This window comes from Bos mutus, chromosome 16 (genome assembly GCF_027580195.1).
Source record: "Bos mutus isolate GX-2022 chromosome 16, NWIPB_WYAK_1.1, whole genome shotgun sequence".
Lineage (NCBI taxonomy): Eukaryota > Metazoa > Chordata > Mammalia > Artiodactyla > Bovidae > Bos > Bos mutus.
In genome coordinates, this window is record NC_091632.1 from 65,825,804 (window position 1) to 65,839,064 (window position 13,261).

The following is a 13,261-nucleotide window of genomic DNA, read 5'->3' on the forward strand; positions in this document are numbered from 1 at the left end:
TATGAATTACACTTCATGATTTTAAGACTTCTTATATCACTACAGTAATCAAGACAGTACAGTATGGGCAAAAGAACAGACAGTTGTCAGGGGAGCAAAAGAGAGCATCTACAGCTGATGGATTTGGACAGTGGTATAAAAATAAACTGATCTGCTCAGCAAATGATATTAGAGCAAGTGAAGAACATCAATAAGCAAAAAAAAAAAAAAAAAATTAAAAGAATCTCGACCTAAACTTCATGCCTGATTAATAAAAAACTCAAAATTTGCCAAATACCAAGTAAAATACAAAACTATAAACCTTTTAGAAGATGACATATGAAAGTATCTTTATGATATGAGGTTAGGCAAAAAATTCTCAGGCATGACACCATTTGTATAAGTATATAATCCACAAAATAAAGAGTTGATAAATCAGCCTTTATCAAAATTTAAAACTTTTGGTCTCCTACTGTTAAGAACATGAAAAGACAAACTCCATTCTGAGGAGGGAAATTGCAAAGCCCATATCTGACAAAGCTCTTGTGTCAAGAGTAAGTTAAAAAAAAAAAATACTCTCATAACTGAGTAGTGTGAAAACAACCTAATTTGTATAGTAGGACAAACACTTGAACAGACATTTCACTTAAGATAATATACACACTGGATATAAGCACACAAAAAGATGTTCACCGTCATTAGTCATTAGAGATGTGCATATTAAAACCTTTTTAAGATCTACTGCACATCTATTAGAATGGATAATTTTTAAAATTCTGACAATACTAAGTGTAGGTGAGGATATGGAACAGTTGGAACTTGCATTCATCACTGGTAGAAATGCAAAATGACAGTCATTCTCAAAAGCAATTTGGCCTCTTTTTATAAGATTAAGCATGCACCTGTCATATGCAGAAATCCTATTTCTGGGTTTTTAACTTTGAGAAATGTAGACATATGTTCACACAAAAACCTGTACATGACTGTTTATGGAAGGTCTATTCAAAACTGGAAATAATGTCTTTAAGGGTAAACGGTGTAACGGTCTGTGTTATATCCATACAATGGAACACTGCACAGTATTATAAAGGAAGAAACCATTGATTCATACAACAATTTGGATGAGTCTCTATGCTGAATGAAGGAAGCCTGATTCCAAAGGTTACATTCTATGTGGTACCATTTACAGTTGACCTTGGGACAACACAGGTTTGAACTGCACTGGTCCACCTATACATGTATTTTTCACTGAATATTTGCTACATGATCCACAGTTGGCTGAATTTGAGGAGCAGACCATGAATATGAAAGGGTAACTGTAAAGTTATAAATGAATTTTCAGTCGGGTAGGGGATTGGTGCCCCTAACTGCTGTGTGTTCAAGGATCAACTGTATATGACATTCACAAAAAGATAAAACTGTAATGTTGGAGACTACTCAGTGGTTGCCAGAAGTATTATAATTTAAAAAATGAAATTTCAAATGTTTTATACTGAAAAGGAAAATAATTTTTGGGCCATCATAGCAATTACGGTATAGTGGGGGAAAGTAGGGAGATAGCAAGAAATAAAATTAACTCAAACATGCAGAACTGGGGTTAAATTTACAAAGCATTCTGGTAGAGGTAGATAGGACAATTTAAAAAAAAAATAAACTTTAAATGATTTGCTTATTAATTTGTTTGTAATGAAATGGTTGTTTCTAAATCAGCAACAGCCCATAAAGCTATTTTATCGTGTGTAGTTAAACATCCTCAAAACATGCAGATTTGTTTTGCTGTTAATTTACTTACAGACTTTTTTCTTCATCGATATATGAAGGTAAAATTCTGCCCAAGCTATAAAAATTATTGTAAATTTAAGATAATGATCTTTGAATTGATGTTCCATTTTTGGCAGAGAATTTAGCTGTGTATAAAAATGAAAGGTTAGAAAAATATTGCTAAAGTAAAAGAGTTATTTTGAAAACCGATTTGTATTAAATGATTTGGCTCCCTCTCAATCAGTTTGTACTTGCAGATACAGCCTTTCTGAGCCGTTGGACAGGCAATTTAGTTCTGTGCCTTAATTTCCCCATATGCGTAATGTGAAGATAGCTATTCTGGCATCTGATGTTTTTCCTGAGACTCTATCAGAATACATATGGCATCCATATTTCAGCACGAGACTTGAAGGCCATTGATATTTACAAAGTTTCATCATTTTATTTCTTAAAACCAAATATATCTTCTCGTTTCACAGTTTGAACATGGATGAAGAAAATGACAGAAACTTATAGTTAAGGATATAAAAAATATTTAAGTTAGAAAAATGTCTATTTGGCAGGAAGAAAAGGAAGAGAGATTGCTTTATACTGTCTTTTTTAAGTTTGAAGACCCACATCAAAGAATGAAATTTAATAATAGATGTCAGAATTTAAAGCTGTGAAAACCATGTGGAAAAAGAAATATAGACATACCTCCAGCCCCTTTAGAAGATAAAGATATCATGAAATATGTATATTTACTACATTGGAAAGCTAGTATATGTGATTTTAATATGGTTTTCCTCAGAAAGCTTAAAGCAGACCTTCAGTAGAAATTAAGATGCATGCTTGTTCCTTTCCCCTAAAAAACACTCATTTCAATATTGGTAAAGAACGTGTATGTGTGTGTGTTAAGTCTCTTCAGTCGTGTCTGACTCTTTATGACCCTATGGACCGTAGCCCACCAGGCTCCTCTGTTCACAGGATTCTCCAGGCAAGAATACTGGAGTGGGTTGCTATACCCTCCTCCAAGGGATCTTCCAGACCCAGGGATCGTACCTGAGTCTCTTATGTCTTATGAATTGGCAGGCAGGTTTTTTACAACTAGCACCCTAGAAAGCCCCAAGAACTGTACATTTAACAATATATATTTAAGTAAGAACATCCTTTAAATGTCATTGTGTTATTATAGTTGCACAATTTAAAGGGGATGTGAATGCATATCATATTGTATATGAATACATAGGCTATGGACACTTAATAGTCTATCCAATAAAATGTGTGTTTGTATGTATATATACCTAACTTGAATGGAGGTCTATTTAATAAATATGTTTATTACTTGCAAGCATGTTTTACATTATTACTGTCATAGAAGTGGTAGATATGACATTCCCTGCGGTTGAACAGTATTCATAATATTTGCATTTACTGAGCAAGAACTAATGGTAACAGAATTTCTGTGTTAACACAAGTGTCTGGGCAGCTTGATTCAAGCATCGTTTATAATTGCACTTTCTAAAGATAAACTGAAGGCTTTGCAAAATGTCATGTCTTCTTTTGGATGATCCTTCCTTAAACATTTTTGTTGGCATTACTATAAGGTGTAAGACTAGAGCTTCCACAAAGTAAAAAAAATATATATGTATGTATGTTATATGCAGTATGGAAATAAAAACTGCAAACATTATTTTACATCAGGACTTAGTGTCTAAAAGTGAAGTGAAAGTGTTAACCACTCAGTAGTGTCTGACTCTTTGCGACTTCATGTTCTATAAAGCCCACCAGGCTCCTCTGTCCGTGGAATTCTCCAGGGAAGAATACTGGAGTGGGTTGCCATTCTCATCTCCAGGGGGGTCTTCCCAACCCAGGGATCAAACATGGGTCAGCTGCATTGCAGGCAGATTCTTTACCATCTGAGCCCCCTGGGAAGTCTTCCAGAGGGACTCCATGCATAGGAAATGCAAAGAAGACTTTAGCTGCCCTTTGGTATGCTTGCCTTGCTGTTGTGTCATCCACTCCATTCAACAACAAAAAAATTAATGTAAGTAAACTCCCAGTGTCACTGGAGAAATGTAGCCCTTTATTTTCCTTTTTAACATTATTAGTCAAGTAGTAAGAGTAAAATCTTAAAAAATAAGTGTTCTATTAGATTATATATTTAATATGCATTGGAATTTTGCATTGTTCCAACAGCTTAAAGCAACTGCAGCGTGTTTGCTTTTTAAGTTTACTCTGGTTATTTTTTTTTTCTTTTATAATTGTAACATAAAGTTTTCAAAGACAAAAATGAACAAAGGCCAGAAGCCCCATTGAGCTGTGAAGCAGGGAGGAAGCTTTGTCCCCTCCCACTACAGCCTACTTGAAAATGTGCTTCTGAAACCCTTAAGGTAAGACTTTAAAAAAAGAGAATTGGACAGTTGTCAAGGATGGTTGGTTTTTAAGGCTTAACTACCTGAGCAATGTTCATTTAAAATAACATATGAGTCTCAATCAAAATGATCTAAGCTGAGCAAACGGCTGCTTTGTCCTTCCCTTTCAAGGAAGTTCAGAGGTGCTGCAAATTTGGGAGAGAGAAATTTCTTTGGTTAGTGCTCTTTATTCCTTTTTGGTAATCTTTTTTTTTTTTTCCTGCAGAGCATAAAAGAAGTCAAGATTATGGGAAACCTTATGACAAACTTTCCTAGTCAGAGTCCAGCCTTTTTTTTCCCCTTCATTCATCATATAATCATCAAAATAAGGTCCACCAGAAAGAGTGTGAAGTCAAAGTATTCTTTGCTTTTGGGAACCAGATTTTTTTATTTGGCAGGGGAATAAAGGTTTTTCTAGGTCAGTTCCTGTTGTGCAAGAGGCTGGGATTGTCATACTTTTGGGGATGTGGCCTCCAACTGTTGGCTGTTGCAGTGGTAGAATCTGTAAGTCAGTTTTCCCAGGTTAGCTTCTTTGCTGGGCTGTGGTTATTTAATGCCATCCTGTTGCAGGAAGGTGGACCCCTTCCAGGGCCCAAAACTGGGCTTTTGTCTAACACTCAGAAATGAATTGTCCAAGGAGAGACACATGCTGACAAAGCAAGAGATTTTATTGGGAAAGGGCACCCGGGCGGAGAGCAGTAGGGTAAGGGAACCCAGGAGAACTGCTGTGCCGCGTGGCTCGCGGTCTCGGGTTTTATAGTGATGGGATTAGTTTCCGGGTGGTCTTTGGCCAATCATTCTAATTCAGAGTCTTTCCTGGTGGCACACACATCGCTCAGCCAAGATGGATGCTAGCGAGAGGGATTCTGGGAAGTGGACGGACACGTGGTGTCTCCTTTCGACCTTTCCGGACTCTTCCTGTTGGTGGTGGCTTATTAGTTCCATATTATACCTTATCAGGATCTCCTGTCATAAAACAACTCATGCCAATGGTTACTATGGTGCCTGGCCAGGGTGGGCGGTTTCAATCAGTGTGCTTCCCCTAATAATCCTACCTTCCAAATGTTGGCGGACCTTCCCAGAGAACTGGGGTTGTTCTTCTAAGCCTGAACCTCTAGGCAGCGTCTCCTGAAGTGGACAGACGCTCCCTGCTGAAGTCAGACTGAATAGTCCACCCTGACTCTGTGTGTGTGTTTAGTTCCTCTGTTGCAACCAACTCTTTGTGACCCCACTGGAGCCCGCCAGGCTCCCCTGTCCATGAGATTCTCCAGGCAAGAATACTGAGTGGAGGGCCATTTCCTTCTCCAGGGGATCTTCCTGGCCCAGGGATCACATCTGGGTCTTCTACATTGCAGACAGACTTTACCATCTGAGCCACAGGAAAGCCACCCTGACTCTCAACCCCTGAGTGTGATGTGACAACTGCCCTTCCTAAGACAGATGTCCCTGGTGTCCTTGACTTTGCTTTTTGTCCTCAGAACTTCCATCCCTCTGGTTGAAACAAAAATTTTCAGGAAAGTTTTTTTTTTTTTTTTCTGGATCACTTTTATTCTTTTTCTTCAACCCTTGTTTTGGGCTGCTGTAACCAAAGTCTAGAGTTGTGGAAAAATACAGTCAGGATGCTTAATGTAACCTGGTTTCATGAACAGACATTTTTCGGTGGCTCTCATAAATGTTTTAAATGTGTTCCAAACAGTGCTGACCTCCTCGTAGGTAGTTCTGTTAACAGGACTGGAACTTTAGTTGCTTTTTACTGACTTGTTGATTTAGGGACTAGCTGCCTCCTAGAAATTGTGATCAAAAACTATAAAAGCAGACCATAAATATGTCAAATGCATGAGTATGAACTGGGAAGCTTGATTTGTCCTGTGATCCAATCTGGGTTAAAGATTGGTACCACTTGAAATTACTACCCTTTGAGTAATAATCGTCAGCATCCCCCACATAGTTTGTGTGTGCATGTGATATTGTGGATTTACAATTTCATCCCCTGTCCTTCCTATCCCACTTTATGATTCTAGATTTTTGTTACCCCTCTTTTCTTCCTTCTCTCTCCCTGACTGGCTTGGTAACTCAGAGAGAATCAAGAATGCTGAAATGTCCCAAATGCTACTGCAGTCAACGAAAGAGAAATAAATTAGTTTTTTGAGAAATAGAAAGAAATGGGATGAGCATGGTAAACTGATTTAGAAGATGAACTCAAGGGTCAACCCCGGGGAGTGCTAGGTAGGGGCATGAAATACGGACTAGAGGAGCAGAAAATTTGCCTGAGCAGAAGGCTGGGTATAGGAGTATGCCAGAGAAAGTTCTTCACAGACTGATGTATGTCTAAACTCAGCCCTAAAGGATGAATTAGAATTAGCCAGATAAAAGTAAGCATGAGGGATAAAAGGTGTTACACTCAAAGGAAATAGTGAGCACCAAAGCCCATGATCGAGAAAGAGATACTAAATATGTGAGGGACGTGAGCATCCGTGGATTTTAGTATCTGCAGGGGGTACTGGAAGCAACCCCCCATGGATACTGAGAGATGATTGCATCTTTATCACTTCTGATTTACCACAGTAACTATTTCTCAAAAGGCTATAAGAGAAAAGCTAAAATAGAGCAGAAACTGGAGTTTGACTAATAGAACCATATCCTTGCCTGACTCTTAATTTACTCATAAGTTTGAGATTTAATAGACTTCCCTGGTGGCTGAGATGGTAAAGCGTCTGCCTACAATGCGGGAGACCCAGGTTCAATCCCTGGGTTGGGAAGATCCTCTGGAGAAGGCAATGGCAACCCACTCCAGGACTCTTGCCTGGAAAATCCCATGGATGGAGCATGGTAGGCTACAGTCCATGGGGTCAGAGAGAGTCGGACACGACTGAGGGACTTCATTCACTTTGAGATTTGACTGTTTTCTGAAAGAGTGGTGATTGTCTCTAAGCCAATGCAGCTTGTATGAAAGACCAGAGAGCTAGTTTAAAATACAAATTGTTAAGTCCCATCCCAGACCTACTGAATTAGAAACTCTAGATCTTGGATCCGGCAAGCCCATGTTTTAACACTCCCTCCGGTTGATTCTGATACACAGGAACTTGTAAGAACACTGTTGGGTACTATTCATGTTTTCTGTGGGAAACACTATCTTTCTTATTCATTACATTATTTTTGTGTATGCTTTATTTCAATAAGCAGATTTTTAGTTCCTTGTGGACAATGATCCTATCTGTTTTCAACAGCTCTATTGAGATATAGCAGTTTTAACATCCATATGTACTTTTGAAACCAACACTGTTATCAAGGTAATGATCAGATATATCGCCCTACAAGTTGTCTTGTCCCTCTTTGCACTTCTTCCCTCTGACCTCTTACAGGCCTAATCTCCCCAACCTGGGGCAACCATTTATCAGCTGTCTCTAGAGATAAATTCACATTTTCCAGAGTTTTAAATAAGTGGAATCTTAGAGTATGTATTCTTTTTGGTCTAGTTTCTTTCACTCTGCATCATTACTTTAACATTTATCCATGTCATTGCAGTGACAGCTCCATTTTATTACTGCATACTCTATGACTGTATGGATATAATACATTCTGCTCATCCAGTAATCTATTGATGAGCTTTCATCGTGTTTCCAGTTTGGAATGTTGACAAATAAACTACTGTGAACATTTGGGGACAAGTCTTTGTATGGACATAGGCTTTCATTTCTCTTTGGGTGAATTTAGGAATGGATCGTACGTCACATGTATATTTGGCTTTATAAGAAACTGCCAAATTGTTTTCCAAAGCAGTTGTACCATTTTGCATTCTCAGTGACAGTGCATGAGAGTTCCATTTGTTCTAAAGAAATCCTTGATATATTCAGGCTTTTTAATTGCATTCCTTCTAATAGGTGTGTCAGTTCAGTTCAGTCACTCAGTCGTGTCCGACTCCCTGCGACCCCATGAATCGCAGCATGCCAGGCCTCCCTGTCCATCACCAACTCCCGGAGTTCACTCAGACTCACGTCCATTGAGTCAGTGATGCCATCCAGCCATCTCATCCTCTGTTGTCCCCTTCTCCTCCTGCCCCCAATCCCTCCCAGCATCAGTCTCGTCCAATGAGTCAACTCTATGCATGAGGTGGCCAAAGTACTGCAGTTTCAGCTTTAGCATCATTCCTTCCAAAGAAATCCCAGGGCTAATCTCCTTCAGGATGGACTGGTTGGATCTCCTTGCAGTCCAAGGGACTCTCAAGAGTCTTCTCCAACACCACAGTATTAGTATATAACTGTGGCTTTACTTTGCATTTCTCTAGTGATTAATGATGGTGAGTATCTTTTCATGTGCTCATTTGTCATTTGTGTATCTTTGTTGTTGGAGTGTCTACTCAAATCTCTGCCCACTTTTATAGTAGGTTTTTTTGTTGATTTTTGTTAGTTCTTTATATATTATAGATACAAGTCCTTAACTGGATTTTATGATTTGCAATATATTCTGCCAGAGTTGGCTTGTCTTTTCATTTTCTGGACACTGTGTTTCAAAGGGCATGCATTTTTAATTTTTATGAAGTTGACTTATCAGTTTAATCATTTACGGATTATTATTTTCATTTTGTAACTAAAAGAAAACATTCTAACCAAGTCACAGAAAGTTTCTCCTATGTATGTTTCTTGTGGGCATCATATTGTTGGATTTTACTTTTTTTTAACGGAATCTGACAATATCTTTTAATTGGGATATGTTTTTTAATGGAATCTGACAATATCTTTTAATTGGGATATGTAGAACACATATTTCAGAGAAGACAACGGCACCCCACTCCAGGACTCTTGCCTGGAAAATCCCATGGATGGAGGAGCCTGGTAGGCTGCAGTCCATGGGGTCGCTAAGAGTCGAACACGACTGAGCGACTTCACTTTCACTTTTCACTTTCATGCATTGGAGAAGGAAATGGCAATCCACTCTAGTACTCTTGCCTGGAGAATCCCAGGGACGGGGGAGCCTGGTGGGCTGCCGTCTATGGGGTCCACAGAGTCGGACACGACTAAAGCAAATTAGCAGCAGCAGAACACATATTTAATGTGGCAATTCACATGGTTACGTTTAAATGTAGTGTCTTGCTATTTCTTTCCTATTTATTCCATCTTTTCTTTGTTTCCTTTCTCCCTTTTTGCCATCTTATGGATTGAGTACTTTTATGATTCTATTTTATTACCTCTGTTAGTTATTAGCTATAAGTCTTTGTTGTTGTATGATTGCTTTAGGATTTATAGTTTACATCTTTTACTTATCATAGGCTATGCGCAAGTAATATTATGCCACTTTATAGTTTGAGACAGACAGTATAGTACTTTCAGTTTTCTCCTTCTTGGCCTTTGTGCTATTGTCGTATGTTTTGCTTTTATAAATATCATAAGCCCCACACTACATTGTTATTATTACTCTTTGTTTAAACAGTAAATTATCATTTAAAGAAATGAAAATAATAATTAAAAAAAAAACTATATTTACCCATGTAGCTGCTCTTCATTCCTTTGTGCAAATCTGTATTTCCATCTGGTATAATGTCTGGAGAATTTCTTTTAATATTTTTGTAGTGCCAGTCTGCTAGTAATGAGTTGTTTCAGCCTTTGTATGTCTGTAAAGGTATTTTTTTGGGGGGGCTTTGTTTTTGAAAGTTATTTTTATTTCAGCAATTTAAATATGCTGATCCACTGTTTTCTTACTTGCAGTGTTTCCACTGACGAATTTGCTGTCAGACTTACCTTCTTGTCTCTGTCCTAATGTGTTTATCTCTGGATGCTTTTAAGACTTTCTCTTTATAGACAATTTTGAGCAACTTGATTATGACACATCTTGGTATAGAATTTTTATGCTTCTTATGTTGGGGTTTGTGGAGATTCATTGATCTGTAGGCTTATAAATCTCCCTTTCCTCTGCTTTTGAACACATAAACTATTAGTTACTATAACTGTTTTAATGTCCTTGTCTGCTAATTGTAACTCCAGATCAGTTTTGCATCTATCTCAATTAACTGATTTTTTTTCTCCTCAATTGGAGTTTTATGTTGGAGCTTTTTAAAAGTTGGAGTTTTCAACTGAAACTTTTTAAAAATGTCTGGTAACTTCTGATTGGATGCCAGACAGTGAGAATTTACCTTGCTGTGTACTGTATATTTTGTATTTCAATTAATATTCTTGAACCTTGTTTTGAGATGCACTTCAGGTACTTGAAAAAAGTTTGATACTTTAGGATCTCATCTCTAACTTAAGTGAAACAAAACTCAGTCTGGAGCTAATTATTTCCTGCTGTTGAGTCAAGGCCTTGCTGTATATCTTATAATGCTCCATGAATCATGAGGCTTTTCCAGTCTGATTCTGACTGATGGGCACAGGTATAATTCCTGGCCTTGTGTGAGCACTGGGCACTGTTATTGCTCATCTTTTTGAATGGGCCTTTCCTGGCCATTGGTAGTTTCTTTAAGCACCTGTGCTGATTGACATTCAGCTGAATATTTGAAGGGCACCATCTGCAGGTCTGCGGAGTTGTCGGTGCAGCACTGTCTTCTCCAGTGCTCCATCCTACAAGCTCTAGCTGCCTTGACCTCCCCAGATTTTCAACTTAGTCTTCTTTTTTTTTAAATTTCATTTATTTCTTTATGTATGGCTGTGCTGGGTCTTTGTTGCTGCGTGTGGGCCTTCTCTAGTTGCAGTGACTGGGGGCTACTCCCCGGCTGTGCTGTGGCCTTCTCATTGAAGCACTTTTCTTGTTATGGAGCACGGGCTCTAGGGGACACAGGCTTCGGTCGTTGAGGTACACGGGTTTAGGTACACGCACCCCGCAGCACGTGGAATCTTCCTGGACCAGGGATTGAACTCGTGTCCCCTGCGTTGTCAGTCAGATTCTTAACCACTGGACCACCTGGAAAGTCCTAAACTTTATCTTCTTAATTGAAGGAGTCTGCTGGACTTCATGTTTTTGCATATAGCCTGGACCTTCTCTCCGGGCAGCAAGCTGAAATGAGTGGTTAATGTGATCCCTTACCTGCCTCCTGAGAAATCTGTATGCAGTTCAAGAAGCAACAGTTAGAACCAGACATGGAACAACGGATTGGTTCCAAATTGGGAAAGAGTACGTCAAGGCTGTATATTGTCATCCTGCCTACTTAACATATGTAGAGTACATCATGCAAAATGCTGGGCTGGATGAAGCACAAGCTGGAATCAAGATTGCTGGGAGAAATATCAAAAACCTCACATATGCAGATGACACCACCCTTATGGCAAAAAATGAAGAGGAACTAAAGAGCCTTTTGATGAGAATGAAAGAGAAGAGTGAAAAAGCTGGCTTAAAACTAAACATTCAAAAAACAAAGATTGTGGCATCCAGTCCCATCACTTCATGGCAAATAGATGGGGAAACAATGGAAACAGTGAGAGACTATTTTCTTGGGCTCCAAAATCACTGCAGATGGTGCCTACAGCCATGAAATTAAAAGACACTTGCTCCTTGGAAAAAAAAATCTATGACCAACCTAGACAGCATTATTAAAAAAACAGAAACATTACTTTGCTGACAAAAGGCTGTCTAGTCAAAGCTATGGTTTTTCCAGTAGTCATGTATGGATGTGAGAGTTGGACCATAAAGAAAGCTGAGCACTGAAGAATTGATGCTTTCAAACTGTGGTACTAGAGAAGACTCTTGTGAGTCCCTTGGACTGCAAGGAGATCAAACCAGTCGATCCTAAAGGAAATCAGTCCTGAATATTAACTGGAAGGACTGATGCTGAAATTGAAGCTCCAATAGTTTGGCCACCTGATGCAAAGAACTGACTCATTAGAAAATATCCTGATGCTTGGAAAGATTGAAGCTAGGAGGAGAAGGGGACGACAGAGAATGAAATGATTGGATGGCATCATCGACTCAATGAACATGAGTTTGAGCAAGCTCCAGGAGTCTGTGATGAACAGGGAAGCCTGGCATGCTGCAGTCCATGGGATCGCAAAGAGTTGGACACAACTGAGTGACTGAACTGAACTGAAATGTGGTCTCTGCTTCCCTACTTTGGCTAAATGTAGAAGTTACTGATCCTTGTTTAATTCTCATTTTATATGTTAAAGTTTATTACCTAGTATTTCAGTTGTGTCCAACTCTTTGCGACCCCATGGACTGTAGTCTACCAGGCTCCTCCGTCCATGGGATTTTCCAGGCAAGAATACTGGAGTGGGTTGCCATTTCTTTCTCCAGGAGAATATGGGCAATAACATTTGTTCACATTGTGTGAGTATGTGTTAGTTGCTCAGTTGTGTCCAACTCTTTGAGACCCTGTGGACTATAGCCCACCAGGCTCTTCTGTCCACAGAATTCTCCAGGCAAGAATACGGGAGTGGGTAGCCATTCCCTTCTCCAGGAGATCTTCCCAACCCAGGGATCAAACCCCGGTCTCCCGAATTGCAGGTGGATTCTCTACTGTCTGAGCCACCAGGGAAGCCCCCACATTAATTAAGTACTTGCTATTACCAGGAACATTGGGTTAGCTTATTTGATCCTCACAACCACCCCTGGGCAGAAATGTTATCTGTATTTTACAGATACAAAAACTGAGAGCTGAAGGGCTGGTCCAAGGTTTCAGAGCCAATGATGTCAGAGCTGACATTACAGCACAGTTTTTATCTCTGACCCTTGCTTCACAGACCTGCTCTCCCACAGAAGAAGCTTTCCAAGGTGCGTGTCTTAGGTTGGGTCACAAATTGTGCTGAGACCTAAATCTCAGCTCTGCCTCTTAGGCAAATCATTCAGTCTTTGTGGGCTTCAGTTTCTTCATTTGTAAGTATGGAATATCACACCTACCATGGAGAGTTCCTGTAAAAATGAAACATAATTCCAAACGTGCAGGTCCTAGCGTAGTGCCTGGCCCCTTTACTGAAAACCTGTGGATTAAATAGAAGATGTGGTCATGCTCAGCTTTTGAGAATCACTCACTACTAATCAGATAATAAAGCTTTCAGTGCAACTCTGGTGAGGACGTACAGCAACTCCGTTTAATTATTTACTTTTCAATACAATACACAGAGGTTTCGTTTTCAGAGAGCTTTCACAGCCATCTTCTCGTTTCATCTTTACAAGATGAAGAAGAAGCCCCCTTTTTTTTTCTATTT

The 13,261-nt window shown here is 39.2% G+C and overlaps 1 protein-coding gene and 1 non-coding gene across 7 annotated transcripts in view; both read left to right on the forward strand.

Annotated features, from left to right (window-relative positions):
• The window catches only part of ESRRG (estrogen related receptor gamma), a 693,205-nt gene that overhangs the window by 280,520 nt on the left and 399,424 nt on the right, over nt 1-13,261 (forward strand). The gene's annotated exons all lie outside the window — the stretch shown is intronic.
• TRNAC-ACA (transfer RNA cysteine (anticodon ACA)) lies at nt 6,821-6,892 on the forward strand. The gene has a single exon. It is a non-coding gene; the product is annotated as a tRNA-Cys (tRNA).